General features: G+C 37.8%; 1 long non-coding RNA gene across 2 annotated transcripts in view; it reads right to left on the bottom strand.

The window, feature by feature from the left end:
* Positions 1-21,020, bottom strand: part of LOC141582042 (uncharacterized) — a 628,742-nt gene that overhangs the window by 563,865 nt on the left and 43,857 nt on the right. The window lies entirely within an intron of this gene.

Below are 21,020 nucleotides of genomic sequence, written 5' to 3'. Positions count from 1 at the left end.
GTGTACCTATGCAACAATCTTGCATGTTCATCACATGTACCCCAAAACCTAAAATGCAATAAAAAAAAAAAACAATGCTTTAAATGTAATCTTTTTTTAATGCAGTGGAATTGAGGACAGAACACACGAGCTCTGTATTCAGGACCCTTTCAGACCACACCGTGTGTTTCTCTGCATTTGGCAAGTCCTGATCTGTACCCTTTATATTAACAGCGTAATTATAACTGCATGCACATGTATCTGTTTATCCACATTATATAAAAATGTATATATATTTATCATAAGTATGTATGTTGTAGGTGTATAGATGTATCTATATATATGTAAACATATGTGGGTATATGTATATACCTGTGTATATATCTGTAAATCTATGCATATGTGTGTATATAGTAGAGGATTGTGAGACCTCACAAGATTGGTAAAGTACTCAATAATGCCTGTATTTTTTAAAAGGAGCCGTTTTTCAACATATAGAGTAACAATGTCAATTCCTGGATTAATACACTTTTAGAAAAGGCCAGTTTTCAATGATTTCAAGTGGCTTATGTTATTCAGTAACAACCCCAGCCTTCAAAAATAGCCAAAAGAAAAGCAGAATAAATGGTCTTCTAAGTAAAATGACCTGTGGGCCCATCATTGATGAAACAGCCTTTTTTCTCATCTCATACAGCCTCTTCCTAATAAAGATGAAGTAGCATCGTGAGAATGGTAGAAAGAAAGGGTGCACACAGAGGTTTATGGGGCAGGACAGGGTACCAGGGTTAGAACAGATACCAGGAAAGAGAAAAGGAACATACTGTGGAAGAAAAAAGAGCACCAGCTTCACACTTGTTCCTGAGGCCAGCTTTGCCAAAGTGTTCTGAGTACATGAGGTGTCCTCTAAACATTTATTAACTAAATGCACAGAGGGGCATGTTGACAGGGACTTAGTGTATCAAACCTGTGGGGGAAAGGTGCTACTCAGTAAATGGTTTGGGGACAACTGTGAGCCAACTAGAAAGAATAAAATAAAACTGGATTCATACCTCACATTTTATACCAGGACAAATTACAAATGGATCAAATATTTTACAGTAAAAAATAAAACTATAAGTATTCTTTTTTTAAAGGGATAACTTCTTTATAATCTTGGAGTTATAAAAATAAAGTATAATTTTGGACTAGGGAAGATCTTTCTAACTACAATTCAAAATCTATAAATGATAAAAGAAAAATGATAATTTGATGACAAAACTTTTTCATGGACAGAAACTTTAAAAACCAATAAATAGGAAATTTTGGAAAAAAATATGAAATTTATATCACAAAAGGCTACTCTCCTTGATATACAAAGATCACCTAGAAATCAAGAAGAAAAAGACCAACACAATATAGCAAAGGATGTAAACAGACAGTTCAGAGAAAAAGAGTATAAGATTAATTTAAATCATATGAAACTGATTGTTCAAAAGATTTGAAAATTGGCAATTTTAAATGATTTAAACAAATAGCTATGAAACATATGAAATAATGTTCAATAACACTTATAAGAAGAGAAAGGCAAATTAGAGCATCACTGTTGGATTAACAAAAAAAAATCCAAAAATTTGGAAACTCACTATTTGGTGAACTATGGGAAAACAGACCCTCTCACACATCATTGGTATAAATTAACTTATCTTTGGGGACCAATTTAGCATATCTACTGAAATTATACACACACGCTTACACACACACACACGCACACGCACACACACACACACACACACAAGCTTTGGCTAAGCAATTCTACTTTGGAGGATGTGTCCTGTATATATACGTGAGCAAAATGGTGAGTACACAATGTTACTCATTTCAGCCTTGTTTACAATAGCAAAAGAGTGGGACTGCATAAGCAAGTGTCTAGCAATAGGGACCAGTTGAAAGCATAATGAGTCACTGGTACAATGACTTTCTACACAGCTTGTAAAAAGTAAGAATAAGTTCCATATGCACAGCATATCTGTAAGATCTCCAAGAAATATTAAGTGGAAAAATTAAATACAGAACACTGTGTGTTATATGTTACCCTCTGTGTAAAATAAAAGGTAGATAAATAAGACTCTATCTTCATATTTCTTTTCTATGCATAAAGAAATTCTGGAAGGAGACAACATAAAAAACTAATAATGCCAGTTACATGGAGAGGAAGCTGGAATGGGGAACAGAAATGGCAGCTAGGCTGGGCACGGTGGCTCAGGCCTGTAATCCCAGCACTTTGGAGGGCTGAGACGAGTGAATCACTTGGGGTCAGGAATCCAAGACCAGCCTGGCCAAAATGGTGAAACCACATCTCTACTAAAAAAAAAAAAAAAAAAAAAATACAAAATACAAAAATTAGCTGGGCATGGTGGTGTGAGCCTGTAGTCCCAGCTACTTGGCAGGCTGAGGCAGGGGAGTCACCTGAACCCAGGATGGGGAGATTGCAGTAAGCTGAGATCACATCACTGCACTCCAGCGTGGGTGACAGAGTGAGACTCCATCGCAAAAATAAATAAATAAATAAGAAATGACAAATATATTTTCTGGTCAACCTTTTAATAACTTTAGCATTTTCAACCAGGTGAATGCATTACCTCTGCAAAACAATTTTATCTTAAAAATAAATAAATGAGTCTTGTGACTGATTAATAAAGGGTCTGGAGTAGATGTTTGTTTATATCATTGACACAGTAGATCATCTACATAAGTTGGGGGACTTGGAGAAAATTAAAACATGAGGTCCCTTGTTACAAACTTTTCAAGAACTCCAAGATGGTAGCAGCAGATCATTAAGCCAATCATTGGGGCCCTTCTAAGAATGGGCTGGGAACCCATGAAGTTAGCCCTGGCTGCATACAACTGTACTCACCAGAATATAAATTCAGAATACTAATGTAGTTCCCAAAGGGAAGCAAGTGGCTTCTCAAAAACCCAGGCAGCAGAAGTCTTAGAAAAAATCATTTCCCTTGATTGCACACATACTTCCTGTTCTGTTGGTTCCTAAGCAATTAACCTGAATATATACGGGTGTTGATCTCAAGGGATTAACATATACATCCAAAAACCTCAAGCTTTGGAGACTAATCATCTTGGATCACAAATTTGTGATCATGCAAAATCATAGAATCTTAATAAATGGTCTTTGTATACATAGTCGGGTTTTTTGAAATAATAAGTTTTCATTTTATTACATTCAATTAAATTGTGAAACCCAAATAAATCCTGGACCAGTGAGGTCAAATCTCAGCCTACTCCTACAGTCAAAGAATCACAGCTTAGCAGCCAGAAAGGTTTTTTTTTCAGGCTCTTAAGAAAATGCCAAAGAAGAAAATATATTCTTAATGCCCAGAAAAACATCTCTGAAATTCTCTCTCATCACTACTTCTATCAGATTCCTCCATAAAGCTATTAATAGTGGTTGCTTTCCAAAACTCTCTCCTCCCCTTTACACCTCACCCTCACCCATATAGATTTTCTGTTCCTTACACCATTTCTTTCTACCTCTATTACTCTCCCCTCTTCTCACTTGTTCATATATGAATCATCCATTTCTATTTCTTGGGTACCCCAATTAGCGTAATTGTCTGAATAATAGGGTTGGGTTGGGGCAGGCAGAACTTCAGAGCAATGACAGAATTGTCTTTCATGGGCAAAAGAAGGGCAAGAAGTTACATATACTTACAAATAATTTCTGTCCCTGTTGCAACTGCAATTATCAACATTGAGCTGCTAATAGAATTTCTTCGAAAATTACTGTAGCATATTCCTTAGGAAATTCACAACAAAAGATTGTTTTGGAATGAAGCAATGAAGCACAAGGACTCTATCAATGTCTAAAAAAATGAAGCCAAATTCTAGATGATCTTGTTCAATTAACATATGGTATTTATTAGCTTTGTTTCCAAAAGATAAAGGACACCTTCTTATGAAAAAGCTATTTTCCCGTATCTTCTAGAATCAGGAAGCTCAGACAAATTTACTTGATTTTCTGTGTTGTTCCAACTAGCCCAAGAATTACTATCTGCGACTTTGGTACTGCTTATGTTTATCTAGAGTTGCTCCATTTCTTGAAAAAGTGCAAAACAAGATTTGAACATTTTGTAATTCAAAATAAAGATAAGAACAGCCAGATTTTCTTTTTAGCTGTCAACAGAAAAATTCCAGCAATTGGTTTGAATATGTCATATAATTAAATGTTGAGGCCAGGCACAGTTTGCTCACAACTGTAATCTCAGCACTTTGGGAAGCTGAGGCAAGAGGATCACTTGATCCCAGGAGTTCAAGACCAGCCTGGGCAACACAGGGAGACTCCATCTCTGCAAATAACTTAAAAATAAAATACAATAATAAGTAAATGTTGAAATCATTTTTAAAGGTAATACATATGCCCCTAAAATGATCTCCCTGTGGTAAAGAGACAATGGCACTTGGTAGACTGATGGATCATAAACCAAAATCCTATCCAAAAGCTTTCTCACTCAGAATACTATATAGTCTGACATTAGACAGACCACATGACATGTACACATTTCTTTCATTCCTGCAAACACAATAGGGGAAGGGCTGGGAAGAAAACCAGCATTCATTGAGTGACAGTTATGCTACATACCCTATTCCAGGCACTTTACGTACTGTTTGTAATTAATGTGTCTCAAAGCACCCTGAGAATTTTGTAAATCTACAGAAACCTGTGTTATCATTAAATATACAGCTTACCAGGCCCCATCCCTGAAAATTCTGATTCGGTTGGGCTAGGGTAGGGCCCAGGAATCTGTGTTTTAACAAAATGTACTCTTGGTTGCAATGTTATACAATTATTTTCCTTGTTTTTGACTTGAAGAAGCAAGGAAACGGTAAGAATTAAACAATTTATCAGGACACCAAGATGACACAGGAAGAGTTGGGTATTCAACCTCAAGTAGGTTGTCTCTAAAGCCGACTTTATCACTGACCCATGCCAAAGCTCAACAAAACTCCATTCGCACTCTGTGAATGGAATAGTGGCTTCCGTTCCCCATCTATTGCAGCTCTAGCTTCTCACAGCCTGTTTTTCCTCCCACCATCTGCCCATAAAATCTAGCACCGTATAGGCTCTTAAATTATATTATTGGTTATTATCTGACAAAAATTTGCATTGCAACTTCAGCAAAAAGACAAACTAATGAGGATCATATCCTATTTTCTATTTGTCTCAAACCATACCTTTATAAAGTAAAAAGCATTGGTTGAAACCAAAATGTTTGAGGATTACAAGCTATTCCTAATCGACACAACTTGTCAGAAATTTCGAGGCTGCCATCAGCTGAGTTGCTTCTCAAACAAAGTAGTCTCAGAGTATGTTTTGAGTCCCTGATTCTTTAGGCTGGGCAGATGCTTCCATACAACTTTACATTGTTTTATTTAAAAGTTCTTCTGTCTTTTCTCTGAAACTAGTGTATTTATAGGTGCTACATGCTTTAAAAGTGTGCAACTATGAAAAATGATGTAACACTAAAAAAAAGCAAAACCTTGACGGAAAGCTGAAATTGAGATTGTCCAAAAACTCAGCCAGTACATAGTGTTTCTGTCTACTCTGATTTTTCAGCAGTTTTGTGATATCTTTTCACTTGTTTGTTTTTGAATACACGCATCAGTATGTCCCATGGCATAGTGTCTGTTTTCCAAAAGTCCAGAAACATGAGTCAGCTGTTCAACTATTATATACAAATTTGGTAAAATGCCGTATTCATGGAATCTGAGTGTGTTTTCCAGGAATTACGTCTCCAGTGGCCCCACGTGACTGCCTGATTGGCCTGTGATGCCTCTGAAGTGTTCTGCACCTACTTTCTGAGGAAAATGTTGTCACTGTAGATGATTATGGGATCATGGGATTTTAGTTATTCAGAATAAATCTACAAGGCAATGGTTTAATGAATTTAATATCTTGGGTCATGTAAAATGTCATATGCCATATGTAACATGACTGTAACTTAAGAATATTCTTTTAACTCAGTAAACTTGGTAGAAAATCCTCGTATGAACCTGATATGGGTTAAATTATATTCTCTCAAAAAAAAAAAAGTGCATTGAAATCCTAACCCTCAGTAACTCAGAATGTCACCTTATTTAGAAATAGGGCAATTGTAGATGTAATTAGTTAACATGAGGTCATGAATCCTAATCCAATATGACTGTTGGACTTATAAAAAGGGGGTATTGGGTAGTCCCACAGAGGCTGCGCTGTCTAGCTGGTGCATCTTTTCTGTTCAGCAAAAGACAAAAAATTAAAATTACAAAGGGAAACTGGGACAGACAAAGACATACAGAGAGAAAAGGTTATGTGAAGAGACATCCAGGGAGAAAATGGACAAAGGAAGATGGAAGCAGAGATTCAAGTTATGCTGCCACACACCAAAGAATGCCTGGGTTCACCAGAAGCTAAGAAAGGACAATGAAGAATGCTCCCCAGATGCTTCAGAGTGACCATGGCCTTACCAACCTCTTGATTTCAGACCTCTGGCCTCCATAACTGTGAGGCTAAATGTCTGCTGATCTTAAGCAACTCAGTTTGTGTCACTTCTTTATGGCAGCTCTAGGAAACTAAGACAGAGCCCTTGCAGGTACTTTCAGCTGGAAAATGTCAGAGGAAAGCAGAATTAAACTGAGGTTCCTGCTTAAGTGAATTTATTCAGCACAGGACTTTAAATGCTATTCATATCATATGACTTCCAAAGATATTACCTACAGTCATGACCACTTCTTGAGCTCCAGAATGAAATCTGCAACTACCCTATGGGTAGCTCTTCTTACCTAACAGCATCTCAAAGTTAGCACAACCAAAGCAGGACTTTGGATTCATTACCTGCCCATACTTCCCCGAGTCTACTGCATCTAAGTAAAGGCATCACCACCTACTAAGTTATTTAAAGAAAAACCCAGAAGTCATCCTGATGCCTCCCTGCCTAACCACCATATCAAGTCCATCTGTGTGGCCTCTAAATTCTGTCTCCAGGTCAATTCCCGGGGAGACATACTCTGAGGTAGAGATTAGCATATAGAATTGTTATTAGAGATTGCCCTCAGAATCAACACCCAGAGACAGAGGGAGAAGCTGAACCGCAATGCAGTCACCACAAAGACCTCAGTTCATCCTACAAAGAACTCTGAAGCTGTCAGGGCCCCTACCTTGAGTCATCTTTACCCCCACTCCACTGACCAGTTAGTGAGCACAGGTCATCCCTGAGAAGGGAATGTGGCCTTGGCTGATGTGGCTCTTTTGGCAGAGAGCAATTCCTGGAGAGAGTCCTTGGTAGAGAGCCATCAGCCTCCAAATTTTTCAACAGGTAAGGTAATAAGTACCTTGGTTTGCAAAAAGATCTCGATAGCATACCACCACATCTGGTACACTAGAAGGGAAAGAAGAAACATCCTGACCAGCTAAATCCTGTAAAACTAAATACCTGTGAAAATTCAGGAAAACTAATGATTAACTTTTTTCCTGTCCATCCCCTTTATTTTCCAACTTAGCCAGTCTGTGTCCTTAATTTCAGGAAGTGGACATGAAAGAGTTCTCTAGAATGCATTTCCATCAGCTGGATCTTTCCAGGATGCTAACAAAACTTTAGGCTTATAAAGTAAGTATGAGCAAAACAGAGAGCTAGAGCAAAGGACTTGAAGAGAGTACAGTGTCTCCCCCAAAACCTTGAAACAAGATTGCCCCCAAGATGAAGAAAGAGGAGACACAAGGAAAATGATGAGAGCAGAGAAGTTGTGGCCCCAACAAAAGGGCAGAATCTAAATTGGGCCACATGAGCAGGGACAAGGGCAAACACCTGAACAAAAACTCCTGTGAGGAGTACTGTTTCAGTGCTGTTTATTTTTTGAACCTCATTTCAGTACCACATTACCTTGTTTACTGTAACTTTATAGTAAATCTTGAAGTCAGGTAATGTAATTCATCTAACTTTGTTCTTCTTTCCCAATATTTTTGGAATGTTCTAGATCCCTTACATTTCCATATATATTTTTAAATTAGTTTGTCAAATTCTGCCCTTCCAAAAACAGCCTGCTGAAAATATGATGAGAATTGCACTGAATCAGTAAATCAATTTGATGATAATTAACATCTCAATAATATTGAATGTTTCAATCCATGAACATGGTATATCTCCTTTTATTTGGGTCTTCTTTAATTTTCATCAGCATTGGTTTCTGGTTTTCAGCATAGAGAGCTTATATATTTATTTATAAATACATTATACTTTTTATGTTATTATAAATGCAGTTGTTCTTTTATTTCATTTTTCAATTATGTAATGCTAGTATATGAAATAAAATTGATCTTTCATATTAACAATGAATACTGTGATTTTGCTAAATTCACTTATGAGTATGAGTTATAGTGGTTGTAAATCTCTTAGAATTATTTATGTAAATAACCATGTCATTTGTTAATAAAGACAATTTTACTTTTTCCTGTCTGATCTTTATATTATTATTTAACAAAATGCATTTCAACTTATTCAAATTTAATAGTTTTGATTAAGAGAATATTATTAATGTTCATTAAGATAATCCATTTTTCAAAGCACTCAAGAACAACAGATTAAAACTGTCATTGCAGTCATCAAATTGTATATACTCTTTTGCTTGTTTTTGTATAAAGAGTGGCAATAAAGCAGAATAAAATTTTATCTTTAATGAATTGTGCCAGAGGAATTTACAATTACCGTATAGAGGAGGTTACATATTAATCATAACTTCAAATGATGAGCAGGATTGCAGATTAGTAGTATAAATCGAAGAAAATTTTTGGAGAACAAGATATCTCAACTAGCCTTTGAAGAAAGTTTAGGCTGTCAAATTAATTGTAGGAAAGATATAGGCATAGAACAAGCAAAGGTAAAGAGAAAAAATTAACAAAACAAGATCCAAATGTAGAGGCAAAGAACAAATCAGGTTGTTATGAGAAATACTGGTATATAATAACAGAGGGTCTCAAATTATAGGCTACTGAGTTTGTATTTTATGGTCTACTTATGTAAAGGTTTTTAAGTAGTGAAGAATTACAAGAGGAAATCTTCCAACTAGGCCACAGCCAAAGAAAGCTTGAGCTCTGAGAGGAGATAATAGATTTAAATACTTCTACAGCTAACAGTTCACCTAAGAGCTAAACAGTTTTCCCATACCAGTGTTTTTGGAAAGCCAAATAAATAATTTACATTCTTGAAGATGGCTAATAACTTCATTTAAAATGCAACAGCTGGAAGTCCTCATGTGAAATCCTATAAGGATGGCTTAATACAAGGCTGATACATATTTAACATTCTGAAATGAGGAAGCAATTTCTGCTATGTGGATGAAATTATCCAAGACAAAAAAAAATGCATTCTAGTGTTTTTTAAATGCTTTGATATATTGTGCTAAAAACTCACAATAAATATGTTAATTACAGAGTAGAATTCATAGAGAGTTGGATCTATCTTGAATGCCATCCAAAGGGAGTGTCGCCTCTAAAATATTCAAGGAAATGCTTCAAAGAATGAGTAGCAGTTGATCCAAACCTTGTAAGATTAACAATTTCTGGGCATAAGTTTCCTTGTATTTTCTTATTGTCTTACTCTTCTATATAATTCATGGCCTACAAGGCTATTGAAATGGTATAAAACAAAACCATACTAGCCTGAATGACTTCAGCCACCAGAGCCATGGAATATCCATAGATTCCCTCATCCCAGTGTCAATGCACTGCTCTGCCAGAAATGTGCCTCTCCCCATTTAGCAGTATCTATGTATTTAGTTCTTGGGGAAACTATCTCTAGTACAGTGCAAGATTAGGATACCCCAACAGGACACAAATTTTTCCCGCCCATTCAAAAAGCAGTCATTTCCATTTGGCCATTCAGCTTTCTATCAGGAAAACTGAAGCCACTCTAGGTATTTCCGTCAGTAATAATTTAATAGAAGAACTCGGGGACTTACAAAACTGTTGAAAGGACTGAGAGAGGAACAGTTATGGAAGCTTTTATTTACAGACAATAAATCAAAAAGGGCATGAATTTGAAGAAATATCTGCTGGTACCAGAGTGGCCAGCTCTCAGGAGCTCAATCAGTAACCATTTGCAAACCTCATTTCTGTTACCTGCCTCCTGGTGCAACTAAAGATCAGCGGCTCCTCTTTCATTTCTGTTTTTCTGGATTCACAAATGTGCCTCACATTGGGATAATCTAGACTGGATCTTGCTGATGAAATAAACTGGGACCCAGAAGGCAGAAGTTGCAGTAAGCCAAGATCACGCCACTGCACTCCAGTCTGCACGACAGAGTGAGATTCCATCTCAAAAAAAAAAAAAAAAAAAAAGACTTAAACATAAGACCTAATATCATAAAGACCATAGAAGAAAACCTAGCAATAACATTCAGGACATAAGCCTGGGCAAAGCCTACAAGACAAAAAACACCAAAAGCAATGGAAACAAAAAGCCAAAATTGACAAATGAGATCTAATTAAACTAAAGAGCTTCTGTACAGCAAAAGAAATTATCACCCCAGTGAACAGGCAACCTACAGAATGGAAGAAAAATTTTGTAATCTATCAATCTGACAAAAGGCTAATATTGAGAATCCATAAAGAACGTAAACAAATTTACAAGAAAAAAAACAAACATCCCCATCAAAAAGTGGGAAAAGAATATGAACAGACATTTCTCTAAAGAAGACATTTATGCAACCAATCAACATATGAAAAAAAGCTCATTATCACTGGTTAATAGAGAAATGCAAATCAAAACCACAAGGGACACCATCTCATGCCAGTTATAATGGTGATCATTAAAAATTTAGGAAAGGGGGATGATCCAACATGGCCAAATAGGAACAGCTTTGGAGTGCAGTTCCCGGCAAGAGGTGAGTGATCACCGCATTTCCAAACGAGTTTTTACTGCCCACAGGCCAGGAGATTCCCAGGTGGAAAAGTGCCATGAGTCTCCAGCATGGTTGTTTCAGCCAGCGTGGCTGGTCTCTGCACAAAAACTCACGCAAATCTGGGCAGCCATTTCAACTGGAGCCTGGAACACCTGAGACACAGAGTCACCAATTAAACTGAAAAAAAAGGGGGCTGAAACAGGAAGCCAGGTGATCTGGCTCAGCGGGTCCCACCCCAACAAAGACGAAGAATCTGAAACGCTCTGGATTAAGAGTTTCACAGCAAGCACAACTGGATACAGGATGGTCCAGTTCTGTGGGGGTAAGGGCATCTGCCATTACCAAGGCAGTCCACCACTACTGAGGCAGTCCACCATTAATGAGGCAGTCCACCATTACTGAGGCAGACTGCCATTACTGAGGCAGTTCTAACTATGCCTCTATAAACAAAACTTCAGGGAGGTTCACACAGCAGCTGGGCAGAGCCCATGACAGCTCAGTAACGCCTCTACTGGCAGACTGTGACTAGGCTATCTCCTTACTGGGCAGGGCATCTCTGAAAAAAGGCAGCAGCACATCAGGAACTTATAAATAAAGCCCCACCTTCCCAGGAAAGAACATCTGGGAAAAAAAGGGAGTTATGAGTTCTGCTGCAGCAGCCTTAAATGTACCTGCCCAGCAGCTCTGAACGGAACAACAGAGATCACAGCACAGCACTTCAGATCCTATAAGGGGCAGACTGTCTCCTCAAGCAGCTCACCGACCCCCGTATATTTTATGAGACACCTCATAAAAGAGAGCTCAGGCTGACATCTGGTGGGTATCCTTCTGGGACAAAGATAACAGAAGAAGAAACTGACAACAACCCTTACTGTTATGCAGCTGCCGCAGGTGATTCCCAGGCAAGCAGTGTCTGGAGTGGACCTCCAGCAGTCCTACAGGAAAGAGGCCTGGCTGTTAGAAGGAAAACTAAAGAACAGAAAGAAATAACTTCATTATCAACAAAAAGGATGTCCACTCAGAGACCCCATCTGAAATTCACCAACTACAAAAACCACAGATAGATAAATCCACAAAGATGGGAAGAAACCAGCATAAAAGGATGAAAACACCCAAAAACAGAACGTCTCTCCTACTCCAATGGATCACAACTCCTCATCAACAAGGGAACAAAGCTGGATGGAGAATGAGTCGGATGAATTGACAGAAAGAGGCTTCAGAAAGTGGGTAATAACAAACTTCTCTGAGCTAAAAGAACATGTTCTAACCCAATGCAAAGAAACTAAGAACCTTGAAAAAAGATTTGACAAAATACTAGCAAAAATAAACAGCTTAGAAAAAAAATATAAATTACCTGATGGAGTGAAAAACACAACACAAGAACTTCGCAAAGCATACACAAGTTTCGAGAGCCAAATCAACAACGAACTGCCATTCACAATTACTACAAAGAGAATAAAATACCTAGGAATACAACTAACAAAGGATGCAAAGAACCTCTTCAAGGAGAACTACAAACCACTGCTCAAGGAAATAAGACAGGACACAAACAGATGGAAAAACATTCCATGCTCATGGTTAGGAATAATTAATATTGTGAAAATGGCCATACTGCCCAAAGTAATTTATGAATTAAATGCTATCCCCATCAAGCTACCTATGACCCTCTTCACAGAACTGGAAAAAAAAACACCTTAAACTTCATATGGAACCAAAACAGATCCCACATAGCCAAGTCAATTCTAAGCAAAAAGAACAGAGCTGGAGGCATCATGCTACCTGACTGCAAACAATACTACAAGGCTACAGTAATCAAAACAGCATGGTACTGGTACCAAACAGAGATATAGACCAATAGAACAGAACAGAGGCCTCAGAGGCAATGCCACACATCTACAACCATCTGATCTTTGACAAACCCAACAAAAACAAGCAATGGGGAAAGGATTCCCTGTTTAATAAACGGTGTTGGGAAAACTGGCTAGTCATGTGCAGAAAGCAGAAACTGGACCCCTTCCTGACACCTTGCACTAAAATTAACTCCAGATGGATTGAAGATTTAAACATAAGACCTAACACCATAAAAACCCTAAAAGAAAACCGAGGCAAAACCATTCAGGACATAGGCATAGGCAACAACTTCATAACTAAAACACCAAAAGCATTGGCAACAAAAGCCAAAATAGACAAATGGGATCTAATTAAACTCCAGAGCTTCTGCACAGCAAAAGAACCACTCATGAGAGTGAACTGGCAACCAACAGAATGGGGAAAAGTATTTGCAATCTACCCATCGGACAAAGGGCTAATATCCAGAATCTACAAAGAACTACAACAGATTTACAAGAAAAAAAACAAACAAACCCATTCAAAAATGGGCAAAGGATATGAACACTTTTCAAAAGAAGACATATATGAAGCCAACAAGCATGTGAAGAAATGCTCATCATCACTGGTCATTAGGTAAATGCAAATCAAAACCACATTGAGATACCACCTCACACCAGTTAGGTGATCATTAAAAAATCTGGAGACAACAGATGCTGGAGAGGATGTGGAGAAATAGGAACACTTTTACATTGTTGGTGGGAGTGTAAATTAGTTCGACCATTATGGAAGACAGTGTGGCGATTCCTCAAGGACCTAGAAATAGAAATTCCATTTGACCCAGCAGTCCCATTACTGGGTATATATCCAAAGGATTATAAATCATTCTATTATAAAGACACATACACATGTATGTTCATTGTGGTACTGTTTACGATAGCAAAGACCTGGAACCAACCCAAATGCCCATTGACAATAGACTGGACAAGGAAAATGTGGCATATATATACCATGGAATACTATGCAGCCACAAAAAAGTATGTAGGGACATAGATGAATCTGGAAACCATAATTCTCAGCAAACTGACAGAACAGAAAAATAAACACCACATGTTCTCACTCATAGATGGGTGTTGAACAATGAGAACACACGGACACAGGGAGGGGAGCATCACACACTGGGGTCTGTTGAGGGGGACTAGGAAAGGAACAGCTGGGGGCGGTTTGGGGAGGGATAACATGGGGAGAAATGTCAGATGTAGGTGACAGGGATAGAGGCAGCAAACCACATTGCCATGTATGTACCTATGCAACAATCCTGCATGTACTGTACAGGTACCCCAGAACCTAAAGTGTAATAAGATACATTTAAAAAAAAAAAAAAAAGAAAAGAACAGATGCTGGAGAGGATTTGGAGAAATGGGAATGCTTATACACTGTTGGTGGGAGTATAATTTAGTTCAACCATTGTGGAAGACAGGGTGGCAACTGGCAATTCCTCAAGGATCTAGAACCAGAAATACCTTTTGACACAGTAATCCCATTACTGGTTATATACCCAAACGATTTTAAATCATTCTACTATAAAGACACTTGCACACATATGTTTATTGCAGCACTATTCACAATAGCAAAGACTTGGAACAAACCCAAATACCCATATGATAGACTAGATAAAGAAATTGTGGCACATATACACCACGGAATACTATGCAGCCATAAAAAGGATGAGTTCGTGTTCTTTGCAGGGACATCGATGAAGCTGGAAACCATCATTCTCAGCAAACTAACACAGGAATGGAAAACCAAACATGCATGTTCTCAACCGTAAGTGGGAGTTGAGCAGTGAGAATACATGGATATATGGAGGGGAACATCACACACTGGGGCCTGTCAGAGTGTGGGGGCAAGGGGAGAGATAGCATTAGGAGAAATATCTAATGTAGATGAGGGTTAATGGGTGCAGCAAACCAGTGGGTGCAGCAAACAACCATGGCACGTGTATAGCTATGCTACAAACCTACACATTCTGAACATGTATCACAGAACTTAAAGTATAATAAAAAATATACATGGACATAAAATTTTAAAAGGGGCAAATATATATATATTCATTATAAAAATATATAATGTATTCTAGAACCTAAAGTATAATAAAAAAAGATATAAAATTTTTAAAGGGGCAAATATATATATTTACTATATTAATACTTATACATTTACCCCTTTAAAATTTTTCATATATGTATAATCACGCCTATCCCAAATTACATAAAAAGCAAAAAAAAAAGAAAACACTTCAAAAAAATTCAGAACCATGTTGGAAGAAAAGAAATCTGAAGACATTTTGAGAAATTTCTGCAGAGTCAATATATTTTTTAAAAAATAGGGAAGGGGCCAGGTATGGTGGCTCATGCCTGTAATCCCAGGACTTTAGGAGGCCAAGGTAGGAGGATTACCTGAGGTCAGAAGTTCAAGATAAGCCTGGTCAACATGGTGAAATTCCGTCTTTACTAAAAATACAAAAGTTAGCCAGGCATGGTGGCACACACCTGTAGTCCCAGCTAACTGGGAAGTTGAGGCAGGAGAATCACTTGAACCTGCGAGGTGGAGGTTACAGTGAGCCAAGATTATGCCACTGCACTCCAGCCTGGGTGACAGAGCAATACTCCGGCTCAAAAAAAAAAAAAAAAAAGCAGGGAAGGTTCTGAAGGCAGCTTTGAAGATGCTAAGCTGGTTAGTCTCTCCCACATCCTACAAGCAGCTGCCACTAAAAATGGCAACTGGAGTAAAGCACCAATATTAGCTCCAGAGCCGCAAAACACAGGTGGTGTCTAGGTAAAAAATGACCCAGGGAGGAAGAGGGCGACAGCTTACATAGCACCTTTCACCAACAGGACATTCCATGCTTTCAACGCATTCACTGAAGGAAAGCTACAGTTACCACAATCAGCATCTTCAAGCATGTGACAAAGATGAGCAACACAAAAATGAAAATTACCAAACACCTGAGAAAAACCAACACCATCAAAAATAGCACCAAATCTAACCAACTAAATATATGACATCTGAGAAAACAGAACTGATAGAAGAATTGAGGGAGGAAGGTTTCTACAGTAAAACATACATATAGTTGTTATGGACTGAATTATTATTTTCCCCAGAATTTATATATTGAAGCTGTAATCCCTAGCACCTCAAAATGTGATTTTGTTTTGAAATAAGACCTTTGAAGAGATAATTAAGGTAAAATGAGGCTTTTAGTGTGGACTGTAACTCAATATGACTGAAGATTAGGGCACACAGAGAGGCATCAGACATGTCCACACGCAGAGGAAAGATTAAGTGAAAAGGCAGCAAAAGATGGCACCTGAAGCCAAGAAGTGGGGCCTCAGGGGAAATTAATCGTGCTGGCACCTTGATCTTGGGCTTCCAGCCTACTGAACTGTGAGAAAATAAATTTCTGTTATTTCAGCCACCCAGCCTGTGATACTTGGTTCCTAGCAAACTAATACAATAGTGATGTTCTCAGAAAGAAGTTAGGACAATATTATTACCAGGAAAACAAACTAAATAATTTGGAAATTTAGAATGTGATTGTTAAAATTAATTTGTGTCAGGATCTATATCACAGATAAATAAAAAATAAATTTTTTTAAAGTTATCCAGCTGGACACAGTGGTACATGCCTGTAATCTCAGCACTTTCAAAGTCTGAGGTAGGAATACTAAAGCCAGGAGTTCAAGAGCAGCCTGGGCCACAAAGCAAGACACTGTCTCTACAAAAATAAAAAAGAAAATGAAAAATTAGCCATGTACAGTGGCACACGCTTGTAGTCCCAGCTACTTGAGAGGGTGACGCAGGAGGATGGCTTGAGCCCAGGAGCTGGAGGCTGTACTGAAATATAAGCACACCACTGCACTACAGCCTGGAAGTCAGGGTGAGCCCTGTCTCTTAAAAAAAATATTAAAAGTTACCTAAGAGAATAGATATAGCTGAAGAATAAATTAGTGAGCTGGGTGATCAAGCTAAGCAATTCTCCCAAAATTGTGCAAAGAAAGTGAAGTAGAAAGCACAGAGGAAGAGAAGGCACGGAGGATGCATCCAGGAATTTCAGCAGCTGCCTGGTAAGTGTTCCAGAGTGAAAACAGAGGTAACAGAAGACGTAAGATGAGAAATTAAAAGTCACTGAAGAAATTTCCTCAGAGCTGAAGAAACACATAAATCATTTCATTGGAATGAACCATCAAATGGCATGCAGAGTGAATAAAAGAACCACAGCAAAACACATCCACATGGAAGTTCGAAATCCAATGAAAAAGAAAATGCTAAACACTTCTGCAGGGGGTGATTATAAACTCATGAATGAAAATTAGACTACTATCTGTAATCACAACAGCAAAACTGGGTGCTAAGAAATGTTGGAATATTATATTTGAAATTCTCAAAAAAAAAAATTACATTGAACCTAGAATCTCATTCCCAGCCCAATTTCAAACACAAAATAAAGGCATTTTCTGATATGGAAGGACTCAGAAAGCCTATTTGTTTACCCTTTTGGAAATAGTTTCTCAAGGATGTATTTTAAAAAAATTAAAGATAAAATATAATGAAGAGGAAGATATAGAATACAACAAATTGTAGAAAACAAAGAAAAAAGTAGCTGTTTCAAAATTTAGTGATGTACTATTTTTATTTAATAAGCTTTTATAATCCAAATCACAAGTGATCTCTCTCTGATAGGTGTAGACTTGGGCAAAGAGGACACAAATGGGATCAACTTCTCTTATTTGGGAATCCTCTGCATTAACTCTAGATTTTAACTGAAAAACATGAGCTTAAGTATTTATTTTCGAGAAAAATATGCCCTTTGAAAATCATTAAGAAAGAAAATGAAAGATTTCCTTGAGAGTAGTAATTATACTACGTAGCTGCTAATAAATGTCTGATGGAGTGAAGAAAATTTGTCTATAAAAGTAGCAGGGAGCCATGACCCTTCCCACTGCCCATCCTATCTTTTGGCCATTACCGTTGGGAGACAGTACAGTAATCAAAAACGTAGATGGGGCTCAGGTCCCAACTTCCCATTTACTAGCTGTATGTCCTTAAGTCACAATAGTTACTATCTTGGAGTTCTGGTGAATCCATTGTTACATGAAATTAGTACCATCTTGTAAAACTGCTGTGTAAATAAGTCCAGTCTCTCTTGGTGACCAACCATCTGCATGTAAGAACAGTGTGATGGTTAATATTGAGTGTCAACTTGATTGGATTGAAGGATGCAAAGTATTGGTCCTAGGTGTGTCTGTGTGGGTGTTGCCAAAGGAGATTAACATTTGAGTCAGTAAACTGGGAAAGGCAAATCCACCCTCAGTCTGGGTGGGCATAATCTAATCAGCAGCCAATGTGGCCAGAATAAAAACCAGGAAGAAGAAAATGAAAGGCCTAGACTGGCTGAGTCTTCTGGCCTCCATCTTTCTCCCGTGCTGGATGCTTCCTGCCCTCAAACATCAAACTCCAAGTTCTTGAGCTTTGGGACTCTTGGATCTTCTACCACAGACTGAAGGCTGGACTGTTGGCTTCCCTACTTTTGAGGTTTTGGGACTTGGATTGGCTTCCTTGCTCCTCAGCTTGTAGATGGCCTATCGTGGGACCTCACGAGTTAATATTCATGAATAAACTCATACGTGTGTGTGTATGTATGTATATATATATATGTGTGTATGAGTACATATATATGTGTATATGAGTATACACATATGTGTGTATATATATATATATGTATACATGTGTGTGTGTATACATATATATATATATATCCTATTAGTTCTGTCCCTCTAGAGAACCCTGACGAACACAGACAGGAATATAGAGTAATGTCTAGACGGAACCTGAGCCCCTCCTCACCTCCAAAGCACCTTCTGTTTTTCTCTCCTTCCCCTTCTTTGCCCAACCTCCCCAAAGGAATTTTCAGCCAATCCATACTCTGGGAAAGCTGCAGGGAGAAGTTGGCCTGATAGGCTTGCCACAATTGGACCCCACTGCAGGTTCCCTGGAGCCTCACAGGGACTGCACCACAGTCCGTGGGGCTCAGTATTAAGCTCTGTCAGCATCAGCTTAGTTTCACCATTAATTGCTACCACATTGAGGCAAATGGCTATGGTTTTCACGGCCTCCCCAAATCACGTCAGTTCATTCCTACAAAAAAAGTGGACCAAAAAGAAAGAAAGTAGGATTCACTTCTTAGTGCCAAAAGTAACATAATTACAGAGGAATGTTGTAGCTGATTTAAAAGTTGCTTTTTGGTATGTTGACCTAACACCTATATTTGCTGTTTTGTTTTCAATGTTCTTCCTCACATGTCCTGTCTTTACCATTTCCAAGGCTAAGAACTGTGGGTTATCTATAATCAGTCATTAATGTTTTCGTTACCCTCAGTTGGTAAATACTTAAAGAAACTGGAAATTCTTGAAGTTCTGGTAGTTGCTCAAGGAAAAGCCAACAAATAACAGGGTATAGAAAAGCCTCAAGTAAAACTAGATGGGTATTGTCGGATACCCTTGACATAAAGATATACAAAGTCTTCCATGTTGCTGAGTCAAAATGTGCCATCTAAGCTACATAACAACCATGCAGTTTATTAGCTTTAAAAAAAAAAAAAAAAAAAAAAAAAAAAAAAAAAAAAAAAGGCCCTGGTCATTTAAATCTATGCCATTCATGTGCATAGACATATTTTTATATGCTTTATGTAGGAAGACTTTTACCTTTTTTTATTTAAGCATAGGTAAAAGTTATATAACAAAAACTTCAATTAACTCAAATACCTGAGACTATTTGGGCAATATTTTGACTTATTGAATTTCTAGTTAGTGGAGGATTTACCAAAGAGTCCCTTTAACGTTCCACCTTTATTTTCTAATGATTTCTCTACAAGTTTTCCCACGTCCTTTACTCAATAGCTTTATCTCACTTAAGGGACATGACTTTTTAACCAATTAGTTCTTATTGTAAAAGCCTCAGAAATATCATTCTAGCTGCCAGTTTATTAAGTGATATGAATTCAGGGGTTGACAATTTATGTCTTTTTCATAAACAGTTAAATGTACAAGAAAATTTCCAGATTTCATCATGATATACAAATGCTTTAATGTGTGGAGTTCAGGGAACTTGACCCCACAATACGGTTCCCTGGTATAACGAATATTTTGAACTAAAGGCCTTTAGAGATCAACAGATTTTAGAAGAGACTTTTTCCCTATCTACATAAAGACCAGACAGGCCCATAAAGAGAAGAATTGTTTTCCTCTCCTGCCTCTTGTCTCTCAATCCTCTGCCTCTCCCAAACAAAAGCTAAAGTTCCCTTGTCTGCCTTAAGTCTGGACATACTAAAGAAGAAAACAATGACCTTTCATCCCTTTCCTGAGTTTTCATTAACTGAACCCATATTGCAGGAAGGAAGACTAAAGTCTGTCAACAAACCTCAACAGACTTTTGTCACAAAACTTTGTCCACTCTGTGGGCCCAAAAAACCACTGTATGTTCCTCAAGCCCACTGATTTCCCCTAAAAATCATTTACAATCCCCATCAAATCATCCACATTTTCCCATTTCCCTTCCTTCTAAGAAGTAGAGTACATAAGCACCTGTGTCCCATTTGAATATTGGACAATCACTCTGCGATTCCCTTCATGCACATAATAGTAATAAATCTGTGTGTCCTTTTGTTTGTTAATATTTCTGTGAGTTGATCTTTTAGCAAACCTTTCAAGCTTTCCCTTCACCCTTACAAAAAGTGTGTAGCTTTTGGGTTACTGTATTTCTGGCTCTTATTTTTGAATGTCTTCCATAAAGGAGTTTTCTGTGTCTTATAAAAATGTGGGGAAGCTCAAATGCAGGGAATCTGAAGCAATCTTATGTTTTCGTTTGACCTCCTATGTGAAATACATAAGTAAAGTGGTTTCTCAACACATACATCAAGGACTGAATTCCAAAAGGTATCCCAATTGTCTGAGCACTCTCCACTAACAATTAGTGTATTCCTTTCCTCTTATTTTTCCATAAACCAAATGTTTTCATTTCTTATATTTATAATTCTGTGACTCTTAAGAAAGATAGTAAAGCATAAACAGTAAATTCCTGAAATGTCGTTTTTGTCTGACTTTGGACTTATTCCGTTGTTCAGTTTTCCTTGAAGACCCTTCCTGCCAACCTTCCACTCCACCCACCATCACCTCACCCGGGCCCCCTCCATTTGGTTCATTAACACCTTCCAAAACCTATTTCAACGT

The sequence above is a fragment of the Saimiri boliviensis genome, chromosome 18 (assembly GCF_048565385.1).
Source record: "Saimiri boliviensis isolate mSaiBol1 chromosome 18, mSaiBol1.pri, whole genome shotgun sequence".
NCBI lineage: Eukaryota > Metazoa > Chordata > Mammalia > Primates > Cebidae > Saimiri > Saimiri boliviensis.
Note: the sequence above shows the minus strand (reverse complement) of the source record. Positions and strands in the feature narration are given on the sequence as shown.